The 17,769-nt window shown below is 42.3% G+C and overlaps 1 long non-coding RNA gene across 1 annotated transcript in view; it reads right to left on the reverse strand.

Moving 5' to 3' along the window:
• Positions 1 to 5,503: 5,503 nt before the first annotated feature.
• LOC118911911 (uncharacterized) overlaps positions 5,504 to 17,769 on the reverse strand; it is a 59,359-nt gene continuing 47,093 nt past the window's right edge. The window contains exon 5 of the long non-coding RNA XR_008992527.1: positions 5,504 to 5,843. This is a non-coding gene — a long non-coding RNA (uncharacterized LOC118911911). The remainder of the gene's footprint in view (positions 5,844 to 17,769) is intronic.

Genomic DNA, 17,769 nt, shown 5'->3' on the forward strand with positions numbered 1-17,769 from the left:
TCTCCTGTGCACCTGCTAATCTCACTTTAATAAGAAGAGTATGTCCAGCCTTCTACAAGAAAGAAATTTCAGCCAGCAAGGCTGCAGGAAAGGCTTGATGATGGCTATGTAAGCTTGTTAGTAGGGGTTCAGTAGCCACGCCCTCAAATTGAGAATCAGAAAGGTTTCCTGCAGCTTTGATGGCCCATAGGATGGGCAGCCAGCAGCTGTCTAAATCTTGCTATAGTCAACGGAGTTCAGGATGTGAACCCACTTAGAAAGGGTGGGGTGCAGCATTTCAGGGATTGTTCTCATCACCAGGAGAGTAGAGTAGGTTGTGAGAAGGCAAATGCTTCTACACAATCTCTTGAGAAATCATTTTGAATAGAAATACTCAGGAGAAGGAAGGGTTGGAGTGAAAACTGAAACACCCCTTTCAAGCTTCTTTCCTCCCTACCCTCCTCCTTCCGAGCTCTGGGATGGGTAGTACTGAAGAACTTCGAATAGAAGTTTTGAAATGTCTCTCAGGCATTTGCACTTGGAGTCAATATACTTTGTAAACTGATGAGGATACTGCAGTGAAGTAATTAGCTGTCTGCAATTAGTTAATTAAGAGAGACTGCAGTACCTTGGCCTCAGGCATTAAAAAAGTCTAGCTTATAAACTGGAAATTGGTCGATAGGAAGGTTGACAGGACACAAGGAATTTGTTTTTCCAGTGGGCAGATGAGCATAGCCTAGGGGAGGCCATATGGGCGGGCTCTTCTTGAGGTTCCGTTATTGTTAGGAAAGCAGGAATTTACAACTCTTGGAAAATGCAGCAGTGAACAGAACTCTTCCTAAATTTCATTCTGTTTCCCCTCTTTCTATGACCCCAATACCCAGTTCACTAAGCCAAGGAAGGCAATATGACTCAGATTCTTGGACTGTCACTTGGCAGGGTCACAACTAGCAAAGATTTTGTGTGGATTTTTTAGAAGATGCCCCTTCCCCTGGCCAGGCACAGCCTTGCCCTGAAAGAACATCCAGCTGGTGAGTGGGCCCTTGGCTGGATTCCAGCTCCAGTCACTCTTTGGGAAGGATCCGTCACCCTGCTCATCTGTAGACACCATGCATCCCCAGCCCGGACTAAAGGAAGACTAGACTTTGGAGAGGAAGCCCTCACAGAGAAAGGGACCAGGTTCTCTCTCCCTTTCCTCAGAGGGAAGGAACATTCCCAAGTGCAAAGACAAGTCTGCTCCTCACCCACAGTTCAAGTCCCATGTTGCCTGGAGCTTTAGCAAAAGTCTCCTCAAACCCAGAAATCCAACCCCCATCACCCCTCCCCCGAGAGAGAGTTGCTTTTCCCCAAGAATCACCTATTGGTGAGTACAGTGGGAAATAAAGGATATATTCTCTTAATCTGGGTGGGCTTTACACTGGCCCACCTGGAGACTGTGGCATGTGACCCTCACACACATACCATAGGAGCACATACTAACCCACTCCCTCATAGCTTTCAAATTCCTGTGCAAGGAGGCAATGGTAAAAGACTACATAAAGATAAAGAGGATTGAAGCAGAAAAAATATTTGAAAATTGCAGACAGCTAAATCAAAACATCAGAATGGTACCTCTCTCTGGCCCAGCAGCTTCTGCTGTTCAATGCCATGCTTTCTTACTGTGTGCTCCACCGACTACCTGCATAAGAATCACTTGGAGCACATGTCAAAAATACATCCCAGGCCTACTCAGTCAGAATTACTGGGAGCAGGGCTGGAAATCTACATTTTTCAACAAGGTCCCCAGTGACTCTTACATAGTCTAAGGTTTGTGAATGACTCATCTACTAGGACAGATAGCTCATACAGTGAATATTTATTCATCCAATTTATCTGCTTAGACCTCTTTCACATCTAGAGAGTGGAGAGTGAGTCCCCAGTGGCATTTACACAGATCTCTATTAGCCTACCCCTAGTATAATATAGTTCTACTGTGCTCTAGAGTGGTTCTACTTGGTCCTAGAGCACAGAACAGCAGTCTTATGACTTACGACCAGTTCTAATGGTCATAATTAATCAGTCATACGCTTTTGCTAAACAGTTCCCATAGACCTTACATGGTTTCGAGCACCATCTGACACTGCCCTAAAACCAATCACATCACAAGTACAGGCCTCACTATCTTATGGGTGGCCACAGCCACTCTGCTTCCAGCTGTTGAGATGATGCAGAGAAGGAACTCTGTTGAAGGGTAGAGTGATGCTAAAGACAGAGTTGGAGGTAACAAATGAGTAGGTCAAATTGTGAACAGGGCTGTCCACTTCCTAGCCACATTCAGAACCTCCTTTTAGTGCCTACAGGGGACTGTGTATGGGCCTTTGTCAGATCAGGAAGGACAACTTACAGGAAAGTGGTAGCAGGGTGTATTAGTCTCCTATTGCTGTTGTAGCAAGTTTACACTGACTTGATTTTTCTCATCTTCCTTTTAACCCTTACCTTTTCTCAAAGAAAATCAATTAAATGTACAACTGGAAGAGAATTAATCTCTTTGTCTTTGTTTTCTGAACTTAATTTCATATATATACTAGATACCAGTGACTTCTCCTTGGGGCATTGCCTTTTATTCATCCATGAAAAACTTCACAAAAGTTTTGCATGTATTTTAGCACCTATTATAAAGAATCTTACAGTGTCATGAACCCAGTAAGCATTAGAATGTAAATTGAGGGGATAGAAAAGTAGGAAAAAAATTGCTTCACAGGAAAAAACAAGAACACTTTCTGAAGTTCAGAGTCAAAGAAATTGCTGAGGAATAGGTAACAATGCTACTAGGAGCATGGGCTGGAATATACTGGCATATAAGAGATATTGGATTCTTGTTCTACCAGCTGCAGTTTGGCCTGGAGCAGATTTTTTTGGCTGTCATAAGTGGAGCAGATTTCAGCATGTGTCTGTATTTCTGCAGTAGACGCTGGTGCAGAATCACCCATGACCTCAAGTTGCCGTTCTCTGCCTCTGGCCCAGAAAGATAATGACTTCCAACCATTATTCACTTTGATTTTATGAGCTTATTTTAAATTATAACAATAATAAGTGTTCAGTGTATCTTACCAAAATTCAAACCACAAAGGGTGAGGGTCACTGCATCCACCCCTGCCCCATTCTACCTTCTCACCTCCAAAACAAGCACTAAGTATCCTTCCCGACCTTTCCCAATGTTCATGTGTATATCATTTTTTGTTGTTCTCAATTAACTTGCTTCTGCCCTCAATACATCCTAGACACCCTTCCACATAAGTATACACAGTTCAGCCACAGTTGTAAATGGCTTCATCATACTCCTTAGGGAGAAATATATGGTAATTTGTTTAACTCTTTCTTTGTCATGAGTATTTACTGGTTTGAGTTTGTCTTATTTTCAAACACTGTAAGAATAAATATCATTGTACACATATCCCTGCACACTTACATGGTGCTTTCTGTAAGAAAGATGCTAAAGGGGAAATTTCTGGGTAAAATGTGTTGCCAACGTAATGCCTACCAACAGCAATTCAAACTTTCATGTCCTCTATACTCTTGAAGACATGGAATATTAAAGTGTAAGGCTGGAGGAACTGGAGGGAGGAAAGCAAGGACAGGGCAAACAGAACAAAGATAGCACCAAATAGCTCTGTGCCATATAAGAAAGAAATGGACAGCTCTTCCGGGATTCCAGTCCCGTGATGTGCCGACAAACCCCGGATGCAGATCCTCTCCATCCAGAAGGAGGAGACCTCTAGCTGTCCATCACCCGACCCTGAGCCAATAAAAAATTCCCCACATACCCCTAGGGCAGCCCACTTCCCCTTCTCTTCCCTGTTCTTTTAAAAAACTCCCTGCCTCCCCTCCTGGGCACAACTTCCCCAGCCTGTGTTTCAGACTGGTGAACCTCACCCAGGAATTGTGCTCAAATAAACTGCCTGGCACTTTGTTGCCTCTCGTCGCCTGCTTATTTCGGCTAGAATTTATCTTACATAAAGTATTTATAATTTGTCTCTGATGGCATGAAAATAGTATTGAATGGTTCAATTGATTTGCTTTTACCTGATCAGTTACAAGATTAAGCATCTTCTTATATTTTATCACAGTTATTTCCTTTAAAAGCTGTAAGCATCCTGAGGATTCTTTGGAAGATGGCCGTGGTCACCGACAGTTTAAGGCCACCTGAAATTAATCTGGAACACAGCAAACTGAGATTCTGGGAAAGTAGGACAGAACCACCTCCGGCTCCTGATGAGACAGCTCCCTCTTCCCTCTCTGCTACCTGACAAGGGGCTTACGGGGAGTACATCCATAGTTCTCACCGTGCAAGTCATCAATGTTGGCAAATACCTCAAACTTCTCTAACACTCACTTTCTGGAAGTCAAACGGGCAGCAGTCCCTGAAAATCCCCAAAATGGCAGGAAGAAAAGAACATGAGGTATAGAGTCAGCCAAACCTAAATCCTCCACTTAGTAAATTCATGACCTTGAAGAATCACCAAACAATTCTATGAAGAGTGCCCTCAGGATTGCTGCAAGAATTAAATAGCATCTACAGATGATACCTTCTCTCACTTCCTCTGTCTAGGCTCCTTGAATGCCTGGGGTCGCTCTCTACGCACAGGGCACCAGTGCCAGCTGGCACAGCCTTGCCCTTTGCCTGAATCGTGGACTGGGGCTTGCTTTTTGGTCTCTGTCTGGCCAGCTGATTTCTCCAAATGTTGGGTTTTTGTCCTTGCTCTTCCTCCACCTTAAATTTAGAAAGATTATCTAGGACACTACTCCTCTTCATTGACACATCATCCTTTCCCTGTTGTTTAGAAACCCCATTATTTTCCTCTGGATTTCAAAGCTTGCTGGGCACTAGACCAGAGTTGCCTCTCCCAAGCCTGGATTTGGGCTTGATCTTCTATTATGCACACTTTCCCCATCATAATTCAGTCTCCATTTGTATGTCTGTGTCCCCACTCCCCAATCTCATCTGTTTCCACTCTACCATAGTTTTCCTTTGTGAGAAGAATAAGTCTTTGCAAAATAGTCTGAGGGGTTCCAACGAGCCCATGCTGACTGCTTATCTAGCTCTAGCAAATGATATTGAGAAGAAGTAAGGAAGTTGCCCGAAGAGAAAAGTCATGTCTTTCACTCCTGTTTCTCTTTCTTATCAGTGAGCCTTTGTACACCTACTCATGGCATAAGAAGCTCCCCTTTCTCCCCAGACTAGAACAACTGATCAATCTATAGGGCTAAATCTCTGACAGAGACACCTGGATAACATAGCACACAATATCCCATTCTGGAAGCAATGGGCAGGGTGGAAAACAAAAAACTGCCAGTAATACATCTTGATCTGAGATCAAGTTAAAACTTTAAAGAACTAAGCAAAACGTTCACTTTTTACAATGACATCTGATCCTGGTTTTCTTTTTAAGTTGTATCTAAGTGCTTTTGTGAAACATATGCCTGAAGGTCGCCAGAACATCAGAGACACAATATTAGGCATTCTGCTTGTATTAACAAATCTCCTAACAGGACTTGCTACTTGGTTTTATTACTAAGACTATTAGTACCTTTAAGTATTAAATAATTATAATAATAAGGACTGAAAATATTGTATGTATTCTGCAGAGTTGCTATCTGTACTAGTTAGTGTATTAGTTCAGCTGATTAAACAGAGAAGAAATCACAATGGCTGAAAACATGATAGAAGATTAAAGTTCCATCTGATAGGTTCAGCAGGGAGAACTCTACTCCACAGGATCATCCAGGGATGCAGGCTCCTTCTAGCTTATTGCTCTGTCATTTCTTAGAGTGTTGTTCTTGTCCTCATGGTCCTCAGCTCACCCACTACTGACCCACATGTTAGCCTATGGAAAAGGGCAAAGAAGACACAGAAGGCGAGCAGTTTTCTTTCAGTAATATGGTCTGGAGATGGTATACATCATTTCTGCACACATGCATGTATGGCCACACCTTGCCCAAGGAAACAGAAATGTAATTTCTAGTTGAACAGTTATGTGTCCACTTGGACCTCAGGCATTCTATCGCTCAAACTCCACCATACCACATATACAAGTTTTAGCCAGTTTTTTCACTTAATATTTTAACAACCATTTCCTCATATCATTAATGAATTTTTCATAAACATCATCTTTAATGACTATATAATGGTTCTATATATGGAAGTATTTCCCTGCTGTCAAACATACAGGCTGTTTCTGATCTGGGGATTTTATAAACAGTACTGTAATTAACATTTGATATATTAATCTTTATTTGCTTTTCTGGTAATTTCCTTAGGCTTTATTCCTACAAGTAGGATGGTTCTACCTAAAAGTTGTACTAATTAACCTTCTCAGCAGCAAACAAGAGGGTCAAATGTATGCCACCATCACTAGCAATAATTTGGTCTTTTTTTTAATCTTTGAAAATTTCATTGATTGAAATTAATATTGAATTATAATTTAAATTTCACTCCTTTATTATTAGCGGTTATTTCATTACTTGTGAATTTTAACAAGTACCAAGTATCTATTTTTTTTTTAATAATTATTTTTTATTGAAGGGTAGTTGACGCACAGTATTACATTACATTACCAAATATCTATTAACTGCTTGTATTTCTTAAGAACTTTTCTATTCCGTGTATGGTCTCAGGTTATTTTTGAATCTGTAAAACAGGATATTAGTAATAGCACCTGTGTAATAGTGTGGTGAAGATCAAACTTCACTTTTTCTACCCCATTTGTTCTGGTTTCTTCTAGACAAGCCCTGTGACCTTGGGCCCGGTCTATGATGGAGCTGCAGTAAATTGGTCTGAGGAGCCCCATTCTGCCACACCAGCCACCCAGCTTATTTTGTTCACAGTACTGACAATTATCAAAACCTGTATTTTTCAATGGTTTGCTTATCTTCATCCCTGTCCCTCCTCACCAGCACCCTTCTCCTCTCTTCACTAGAGCCAGGCTCTGTTCTCTCTTTTTCACTGGTGTTTCTCTGCCACCAAAACAGCATCTGGCACATAGTAGATACTCAAAAAATACTTACTGAAAAATAAATGAACCTCCTCCTCTTACTGCCAGAATCTCCTACATTAAATACTTAGGCACAGTCTGCAATTACCTCTTTTCCCAAAGACAAGTACTGAAGCCCCTACCCACAGCCTCCCGCATCCACACACACGCTCAACTCACACTCCCAGGCTCTCGTCTCTGCCTCCATCTGTCACACTTACAATCCCAATTCCATGTGCCACCCCCAGTTACGCCCTAACATTCCACTGCTCTGTATCACACATTTGGCACAGTTTCAAGTAACACCTCTAGTCTCTAATCAAAAATGAAGAGAGAAGAAAGAAAAGAGGAGGGGAGCCCTGGTCTGGCTGCCTAAAAAATACTGTCCTCGGCAGAAAGGGGGGCTTCCTGGTTGGAATCCCAAAGCTAGGAATAGGCTATGATGCTAACAGAGAACTTTTTCCGATCCTCTGCGAGAGGACGTGTACTTTTTTTGAGGCAGAGGGTGGAGCAAACAGAGTCCACAACTGTGCTTCTCAAGCCAACACCACTGATGTGGCTGTTTGTGGAAATCCTCCCAGAATCCAGTATAGGATCTTCCTATATCCTGCTTACCCAAACTGCTGCAATTTTTTAAAAAACAAGGCAGGGGGGCTTGTGCCTTTTCAAATGGATATTCGTAGAATGTTAGGAAAGCACAGATGAGGTTCCTTTAGTGCCTCCGCATTAAAGTAAAAATCTAGTTAATGTCTAATTTTAAATTCATTTTTTTAGCAAGAAGTAAGACACAGGAATTGTGAATTTGCAGAGACATTTTGCCCTATTTAACTTTTGCTGTCTCAGAATTATCATAAGGGATTTCAAATATATTTTACTATTTTTAAATTAATTCCACCTTAATACACTATTATGATCTACAGTCATAAGAGTAACCATTTTTGAGACCAAGTAATTAAGTAATTCAATCTCAGAATTTATTTGACAAATTAAAAAGCAGGGAGAACATATAAATTGTTTTTGGTATTAGCTGAAATTCTTTAGTGAATATATGAACTATCTTTCAGAATTGCCCAGAGAAAGCCTACCCCTAGTTCTCCCAAATACTAAACATCTCCCAAACCTCTGTTTCTTTCTTAGTCTCTTTGTGAATTTATTAAACCACTTTAGTAAACCTAACTTCAAAATTATATCCTGACCACCCTCAACCCCAGATCTTTCCATCTTGAGACAAGGGGAAATGCCCTCTTTTTTCATTGTTCCATGAAAAATACTGCATGTTACTTTAGAGTCACGCTAGCTACTTTCTTACTGGTAAGACAGCAAGCTGTTAGCCAGGTAACCAAAACTCCTTGTGAGTCCTTTCCTGTTAGCCACGCCCTACAGTTGGTTTGATGAGGCTGTCTGCCATGGTCAGCATCCAGCATGCCTGGAACTCTAACCAGCTTAGTTGTTTCTTCAGTCTACTAGATCTGCCCTAGGCTTAATATTTGGGGAACAGGAACATAATAGCCTAAGGATAATTAGGTGGGGAAAGACATTTACTAAGATAAACAAGACACTGCTGTGGCAAACTAACCAAAGTATGCATGGTCAGAAATACGATGACAACCTGTCTCTCTCCAAGTCCTGTTGTCCTACTGTTTATTGTCTGAGTGATTCTACCCAGTTCCATCTCAGCACTTCTTAATGTTCCTTACAAACTGATGACCTAATACCTCATGCAGGATATTCTTGGTTATCCTGGGAACCCAAGACATTTTTATTATCCTAGGCTTTCAGGGATATTGATATCCACAATACAGAAAATGTTAGGAGCTTGCATGTTTGTAAAACCAGAATTTAACAACACCTATCTTGTTCTGGGTTGCATGAAAACAGTCAGGGATAAATTGGTCTCAGGTAAAACCCTCTTTATTACCACAAGAATGCTCTGCAGTATACAAACACAGATGCTCAAAAGGAATAAAATCAGTAGCATTGACATACAGCCCCTCTGGCATATGTAAAGATGAAAGAAAATGACATACAAATATATAAAATTCTAAAACAACTTCCCAGGTAGATGTTTAAAAGTTTCCAAGGTTCTCGTTTTGTAAACCCAATTTTTTGAAAGTTCATTGTACATCAACAAAAGTTTTAGTACATTAGTAAGACCTAGCCTGATAACTAATGGATCTGGAGGATTCAATCTAGACAGAATTGTCTTTATGTCACAGTATTTTATAAGACATGAAATCTCTGATGTTCCCAGATTATTCTTCTGAAGAATAATCCAATTCAAAGAAATGGTTTTCAAAGAGACAGCTTTGAATGTGAGCAGATCATCATTTCTAAGAGGAAATTGAAAACTAGGTTGAAGCAGTGACTGCAAAGAGCAAACGTAGGTCCGGGAACCTGTAAGTGAGGTCAGGCTTTAAACATGGCAAGGGGCCTGCCCCCTCGGTGCCACCGAAGGAGAACAAGTAGACAGTGGTAAGCCAACTGCAGAAGCAGGTGAGCGTCCAAGTCATCCTGCAGGACTTCTAAACCCATGTAGAGATCGATGCGACTGGGTCATCCAGGGGATATATGGAGGGGAGATTAAATAATTTTTCTCTTGAAGAAGGAGTTTTAGAAATTGCTAAGAAAGGAAGTGTACTGACATGAGTTTGATTCATGATCCTTCCCTAACTCTGAGTGAACCCTAGACGCACTGAGTGCAATAGGCTTTACAAGCATGTTGTCAAAGACCCTCTGTCAGTGTTTCCCAAAGGCCAGCCTGCTAAACAGCTGCATCAAAATTGGCCTGGGAGGACATCTTTTAAATACAGATTCCCAGGCCAAGCAATTCAGATTACTGATTCAGTTGGCCTAGAATGAGACCCAAGGATCTCTGCTTTTCCTAAGCTCCACACTGGAAAAGCAACTTGGAAAGAGAGGGAAAGATCAGATAGAGCTCAGGACCTAGGAATCTGGCCTGCCTGCTACCTCAGCACAGGTACTAGGTGGGCAATAGGTGAATTTCCATGCAGGAAGTCATGCCTGGCTGTCCCAGTAGAGATCCAAGCTGACGGACAGGCCAGCAGAGGCTGGCAGTTTCATCCAAAAGTCTGGAAGAAGGAGCAGTCACAGCCACAGGTCAAGGTCAGAGAAAGATACTCAGTCCTCAAAAGTTATCAGGCCCTGAGAAGGTTATCCATGTAGGGACACGGGCATGGAAGGACCAAAGAGGGACATAGAGGTGGAGAAGCTGAGGCTTGGGCATAAGAATAGGGCAGAAGTCCCATTTTAAAAACTAAGAGCCAAAGGGAGTTAGTGTTTATTGAACAGCTTCTCTATGGAAAGTACTTTCATAGTCTGTCTGATAACCTCCCCATGCGTCATCCTCACACATGCTGTTAATCCCTACTTGATAGGTGAGGTGAATTTTAAAGGTGACCATAGACTGATTGTTCTCTCTCTGGACCACAACATCCTCATCTTTAAAATGGAATAATTCTTACTCTACAGAATTTAGAAAGCATAAAACACAGCAGTATGGTCTAAAAGGAATTCATAATTTCTAAAAGGAAATCCTAAACTGTTGTACTATACTGCAAGAACAATGTCTTCAAAAACTTAGCAGAACATTCTATATCTGGTTAACTTCCTCATCTGGCTTTAAGTGGCATATGATCACACATTCAGCAAACAGCAAAGCCATAACGTGGACTCCGGTTCATCCATGGCCAAAGCCCTTGCTTCCAGCCCACATATGCTCTCTGCTGTTGACCAAGCTACCTGTCACTCAAGGCTAAACTGAAACCCCACTTGCTCCCTGAAGTCTAGGGCAGCTCTAGGCTTCACTGGATCAAAGGCAACACAGAAATATTTATTTAAGTACACATAGTCTCGAAACCAAATAGAGAATCAGTGAGAACACTTCATTATCCCTTGCAAAAGGTGCCTTCAGGGCAAACAGGAAAATGGGGAAGCTCACTGAATACTTAACTGTAGTATTTTCCCAGGAAGACATTCGCTGAGCCTCATTTTTTTAAACAGTTAGTCAGAAGCATGGAAATGAGTAGTGATAAATATTTTAGGAAAATCACTCTAAAAACTTTGGGTTTAATGCCACTTAAGTGGTGTTTAAAGGACAAACAAGTCAACATCTGCCCAGTTCTCATCTCCAAATCTCTCCTGTCTTGGAGTGTCTGGGCCTCCTCACTAACACCTGCAGCCCCCACCTCAGCCAGCAGAGAAGGGCACCCGCCTCATGCTACCTGACTGAGCAGTGTCACCACTTAACACTGCTCTGGCCTGACCTTATACTCAGTGTCAGAAACTAAGAGATAATGAATAGTTACATACATATATAGATATGTTTATATAATTATACACACATATGCATAGGTCTGTGTATCTATAATTTTATAGATCCATGTAGCCATCTATCTACATAAATATATCAGTATGCCAGTCACCTGGGAGGTGATCTGGCACAGTTTAACAAAATAAAGGGCCTACTAAGTGCCAGTCTCTGTGTTAGGCACTAGGAAAAAAATCAGAACAAGATGTGGTTCCTGTCCCCAAATAGTTCATAGTCAGTACTATGCACCCAGATTATCTCATTTCATCATTAAAGTGACTCTGTGACACCATTATTATTTTAAACAGAATGAAAAAAGAGATGAGGGGTACCCAAAGAAATTACAGAATTTCTCAAGACTATAGAGTCACTAGTAGATGTCTGTGTCCCCAAGACACAAGCACATCTAGCCTCGATGTGCTGCCTCTGAGCCTTTCCAGGATCTGGTCTCCCCCTTTAATCCTGTTTCTAGCAGTTGAGTCAACCTCTTGAGCCCCTTACCTGATTCCTCTCCCAATAATCATTCAAGTTACTTCTGAGCTCTATACTCTGGAGGGCTCGTATACCTAAGGGTTGAAATTCTTCCTCTACACTCCAGGTGGTGCTCTGTCCCCTGAGGTTGTGCTTGCCAGGTATGGCTGCGGGGCCTCAACAACTGGTCCCCCCTGTTCAAGGGTCACATGGTGCTTCCCCCTTGGACCACTAGGATCACTGTAATTCCAACAGTGACCTCCCTGAGGCTCCCAGAGGGGCCCAGTTGCCTGCCCCCTGCTCCCTCTGGACACCACCCTCTGCCTAGCGGCCTGCCACCTAGGCCCCCTGGATGTGTTCTTGGTCTGTAGCTCTCCCTGTGTCCCATCCCAAGGTGGTCAATAAACTCATCCTGGTCACACCCCAAGATACAACAGGAAGTGCCATATCATATTCAGTGCTCCTGCAGCACAGTTTGTAAGTACCAGCTGATACATAAAGTCAGGAAGGAAAGGGGCTCTGCCTCAGAGGAGAGAGGACTGGCAGGCTGGAGGGGGTCACCTGAATCGGTTGTGCTCTCTCTCTCATACTTTCCTCTTTGTCCCTTTCTCTCAGAATTATGATTTTCTAGAGCTAAAGGCCAGAGTGCAGTGTTCTCACCCAGAGACACACTGCAGGGGTCTGACTTGCTCTGAACCTAGTGAATACTTAAGCTTTAGAACTCCTCACTTGCACCAGCCTCTAGAAGTACCAGCGTCATGTGTTCTGAGTGGCGAAATGAAGCCAGCCCACAGAAGGGAGCATTCCACACGAGCACTTCTGGTAAACTGCCGAAGAGCTCTCTGAAGACAGGAACACAAATCTCCAGGGAGCCGTGTCATGAATTATTTTGTCATTCTAAATCAGTTTTTTTTATTTGTACTTAAATTAGTCCTGATAATTTTACATTAGGAAAGCTCCCCAATGAATAAGCTATGGGAGCCACAAAGCCTAGATCTCCTCCTGGGAAGGAGAATACTGGTACAAGGAAGCAAGGAAATTCAAAAATTATGCTAAGATCAAAAACGTCAGGAAGGGAACCTGAAGGGTCAGCCCATCAGAAGGAGCAGAGGCAGTTAGGTTAAGTTGATGTATGGAGTCTGGGATCCTACTAGTTACCAGGAAACAAACTGGGAAGGAATCAAAGAATTGCCTGGATAATTGTGGCTTGCTCTGAGGAGTCCCCAGTCAGAACAGAAGGCAATGGAACAGCTGATGAGTAGAACAGTCAGGGCAAGGCAGGGTATCAGGCACCCCACCAACAGAGCTCTGGAGTTGGTAGTGAGGCTGCTCCGAGCAGAGGAAACCAGGACGAGAGAACATGAGTGCCACTGCACAGACTGGGCAGACATGGGCACGGGAAGGAAAGCTGCCAACTGGTGGACACACAGGCACCACCGGCTCACCCTAAGACACTGCACCCCAGTGGTGGCATTGGGTGCCTCACACTTGTTTAGACTACAATGGAGGAGACTCCTCAGAGTGAAGGCTAAGTCAGCAGGATTGGGGAATGAGAAGGAAGCAAGCAGCAGAATCTCACCTGTAAGTGGGGGTGAGACTATTACCCATCTTGTAACATTGTTGGGATGACTCAGTCAATGATGTAGGTAGAATGTGTAGCCTGATGCCTTATTCAACCCTGGAGAACCACTCAAGCTCTCTTGAATACGATCCTACCTCGAATGTGATCAGAAGAAAAGTAGTTAAAGTCTCCTAGGATGACAGTTGCAAACTAATTCAAAGATATAATGCAGTAAGGACAGAGCAGCTAATTTCACTTTACAAAAGAAATCAGATATAATGCAGAAATGCAACTTATGTTTCCTTACTGAGTCAATGAATTTCTTGGTAAAGTTTTATCTGCTTAGGTGGTTAGTGATCAGTTTTCACTTCAAGTAATAGTAATATTTTAGTTTTCCATATAGTAGTGACTACCATTATTATATTTTATTTTCTAAATTGATAATTGTACTCTAATATCACTCTGTTATGTTTCCTTGTGATGTAGGAAGAATTAGAAATTTCTTTCCATTTCAACAGCTCATGAGGTATTCGTGTTCCTCCAATGGCCCTCCACCCTGGAATGCAGAGCATCCACAGAGATGACCTGCTGATATCTGTTCCTGGATATCTCCAGTACCTGATCCATCTCTCAGAGATTCCACCCTCAGGAGAACAAATGCTGAGACTTGTCCACCAAGGCCTTTGGAAGTGATCTTATCCTTATCTGAAAAGCCAGCTTCTAATCCTATCTGATCACAAAAGGTCAGGTCTTGGCCTTCCAACAGAGCTGCTTAAACCAAAGTGAGGAATACAGGGGAGTTTGTTCAGTCTCGATGTGGATCCTTTTGCCCTCCTCTGATGGTAAACCATTACTTCATGCTATTAAGGGAAAATTTCCACTAACTGCAGTAATGTTTAAATCACTCCCAGAAAATACTTTGAATGCACAGGTTTCCTTCAGGGAAGAATATTCATCGCTTCAGAGTTGGGGGAAAGGAGTCAGTCATAATTTCTCCCACCTATCCTAGCATACCCAGTTAAAGGAATTAATTTGGTTTTGCCTAATCTCTAGGACAAAGCAATCCTTGCCTGACCTTTCAAATTCCTCTTGGTCCAGAGATTATGTAACCAGAAGGCGTGGTAGTAAATTCTCAAGAGACAACGAAGGAGACAGTGGGGGTAAAGCCTGGAATCACTAATCACTGCCCAAATGTGCTGGCTCTGGAACCTTCCTGAACTGTGTCTATAAGCCACAGCAAGATGCTTACATCTCCCCATTCATCGTCTCCATTTGCACTAATGATTTGCTTTTCTTTTGAAAAAACAGGAAACATCTATCCCAGCTCTTATTTATTTAAATGCCAGACAACACTTAACACAGAGAAGAAACTGCAGGTGAAACACAGCTACCATTACTAGATATTATTTTCTAAAATAACTTAAAACAAAACACATCATTAAAAACAGTCAATATTAAAAGAAAATCATGAAGTAGACAATGAATCCAACACAAAAAAGGCAAAGCCAAATCATTGTTCTTTAGTACGTGTTTATTAGAACCTCACAAATGTACATGAAAGGAAAAGCTTCAGAACTAAGACAGTTGTACAGAATTCAGCTTAGTGCTTTGTATCAAGTATATTCCAAATAAAATTTTATTAAATTTTTCACCAGCTGCGATGACCGATACACATTTGCATGATCTTAGATGAAGTCGGTGCCACTTCAACACGATGCACTTAATTCAGTATTGTAAATGCCACTGCTGATTTGCCAAAATAATACTGTCAATTCCTCCTCGTTTCTCTGGTCGACTGATCAGCCCCACATTCCATTTTATGTCGGACCTCAGAACACCTTACCAACATAATGAAAAGTGAAAATTGAAAGGGCACCTGCAGACACAGTTCCAAATCTAACTCCATAACAGCGTGGGCACTGAGAAGAACTGCACTCATGCCTGTGCCCTCCAGGGGCCACGGTGGCAACAGACGTCCCTGCAACCAGGCCTTCACATTTGAAGGATCAAAGTGCCACACAGTGATTCCTCCCTACGGCTCGGCACTCTGCTGTGTAGAGAAAATCCTATCAGGGCATAACCTGATGGGGCACATTGATTCTTGCCTAATTGGTATGGATTATCTGCCAAGCCTGGCCTCCTTCTAGGTGCACGTAAGAGAGCAGACAACAAGCATTCTTCTCTCACCAGGCTGGTAGCTTAATCTATTACCTTACACAATGGCCAGGCCACCTCTGATTAATACCATTCAGCCAATTTGGGAATCTGCCTCGAGAGGCGGGGAAAACTGTAGCAGTGCTTCACAAATGATTCTGACTCAGATTCCAGGAAAGGGCTGCCTTAGAAATAAATGAGTACAGATAAATTATCAGTAGAGGAGAATATTTCTAAGTGCTTGTATAATAGGCAGACCTCCCTTTCTGCCTCTCTCAGATCTTTCCAGTGGTTGGTTGGCTTTGAAACTGGCATAATTTTTTTCTTGAGCTTCTTAGACCTCCATCAGTAAGACTGGACGCTTTTACAAGGAGAACTGGTCCTGCATTTTTTGAGTGGTTTCAGCTGTAATTTTAGGCGACAAGGAACATACTCGACAATGTAGAGTGGGAGGGAGAGCACCTGGCTGAGTCAGGAGACCCAGGTCTGGTCCGCCTCCATCAGCAACAGTCACATAGTCAACCTCAGGTCAATTCCTCCGTTTTCAAAATTGAATTGATAGACTACTCTCCGCCATATCCAAAGGGAATACTGAGGGCAGATATAAGATAGCTCAAATATTTTGTGATTCTTTGGAAGGGAAGCAAACGCAGAATGTTAAGATAGCCTTGGGGAATAGGCTGTTAGCACACAGAGGCAGAGAAGGGAGGCACTTAGGCAAATAACTGCAAAACCACTCCCACCTCCCACAAAGGGAAACAATACACACTCACCACCTCTTACCTCACTGATTCGAGTATTTCAGATACAAGGGAATTTGGCACTACCAGAAGTACCTAGATAGTGCTCTCAAAAATCTCCATTTCACATGTGTAGTGATAAGCTTCACAAGGGCAATATTCTCCTCTTTAAGGAATGAGTATGAGACCAGTAACCACTTTCTCTTTGAATTTAACTTCTGAGGAAGACAAATGATTATGCTATGTTCACCCAAACAGAACCTTAAGACTTCTGAAGACCATGAGACCAACTGGCATTGACCTAAGGGGTTAAGATTCAGTGTCTTCCGGAAAGTGTCTCTTCAAGGCATCTCTCCAGGGTGACAGACAGAACCCCAGGGATCTGTGGGTGACTCTTACAAAGCAGTACGATTTAGTCCTTTGTGTGCTGCCAGGAGATACACATCAAGATCACAATCAATGGCAGTGCCTTAGGCTCAGGCAAGTTTGGGGGGATTCTATTGTGGTCATTAGTCTAATTTCTGGAAACAGTTTGAGAAAATTCTTTCCAAACCAACAGGCAGGATGAGAGAATATGCCAACTTTGACATTTAATTTAAATATTATTTAGAGGGGAAAAAAGGAAATTATTCATGCTTTGTTCTATTTGATTCCAGAAATTAATCTACATTCCATTTTTCAAAGACATTTGATACCTATCTCTGGAAGCCTGTACTTTGCAATTTATAAGACTGATTTGCCCTCAATTGTTTTTATAACTCAAGTATGTCATTTAGCTTGACAGCTTTCTTATCTTCATAGTGAGTCATTTTAATGATGCATAATAGTTATTGGGAATTTTAATCCAAAATCTTTTATTTACCTTTACAGTATCCTTGGGTAGAAGATAGCCAACAGTCTATATCTGTGAATAGAAGATGTTCCGTGTAACCTCCTGAACATAACCTCGTTTCCCAGGGAAAAAAAAGCTACCTCTAGAAGCACCTATCAGACATAGCTTATGTTCAGGAGAAACTGACTGAACAAATGTGACAATGCAAACTTCACACCTACTTACACTACCACTTCATAAAACTTAGGCTCTGAGTGTCAGCTTTCCTTGGATCCTATAAGCTGTCAAAATCACCAAGTCTCACAAATTTGGGGATCCGCACTTTCTTATGCCTCCCTGCAGGAGTCTTACCCCAAATTTGTACGGAGGTCGTAGTCTCCCCCTTCGGCCTCAGTGCTTTCCCCTTTTACCCAAGCAGTGGCTTTGCCCCCGTCCTAAGATATAAGCCTCCTTTCAGCTGCCATCACCAGCCCTCCCAGGTAATCAAGCCTGTAACCCACCGCTCCCACCCTCAGGAAAGTCAAACACCTGCTGGGTTCGGAACCCTGATACAAAGCAGGAACAACCTAGTATTACACAGGAAACCCCAGCAGCAGAAGGGAAGGGGGAAATGGTCCCCTGGCCTACTTTGCCCTAATTTGACTCAGCAAGGTTTTCTTAAAAAGCAACTTGAAGCACACTAAGAGCCCAGCAGT

This window comes from Manis pentadactyla, chromosome 11 (genome assembly GCF_030020395.1).
Source record: "Manis pentadactyla isolate mManPen7 chromosome 11, mManPen7.hap1, whole genome shotgun sequence".
NCBI lineage: Eukaryota > Metazoa > Chordata > Mammalia > Pholidota > Manidae > Manis > Manis pentadactyla.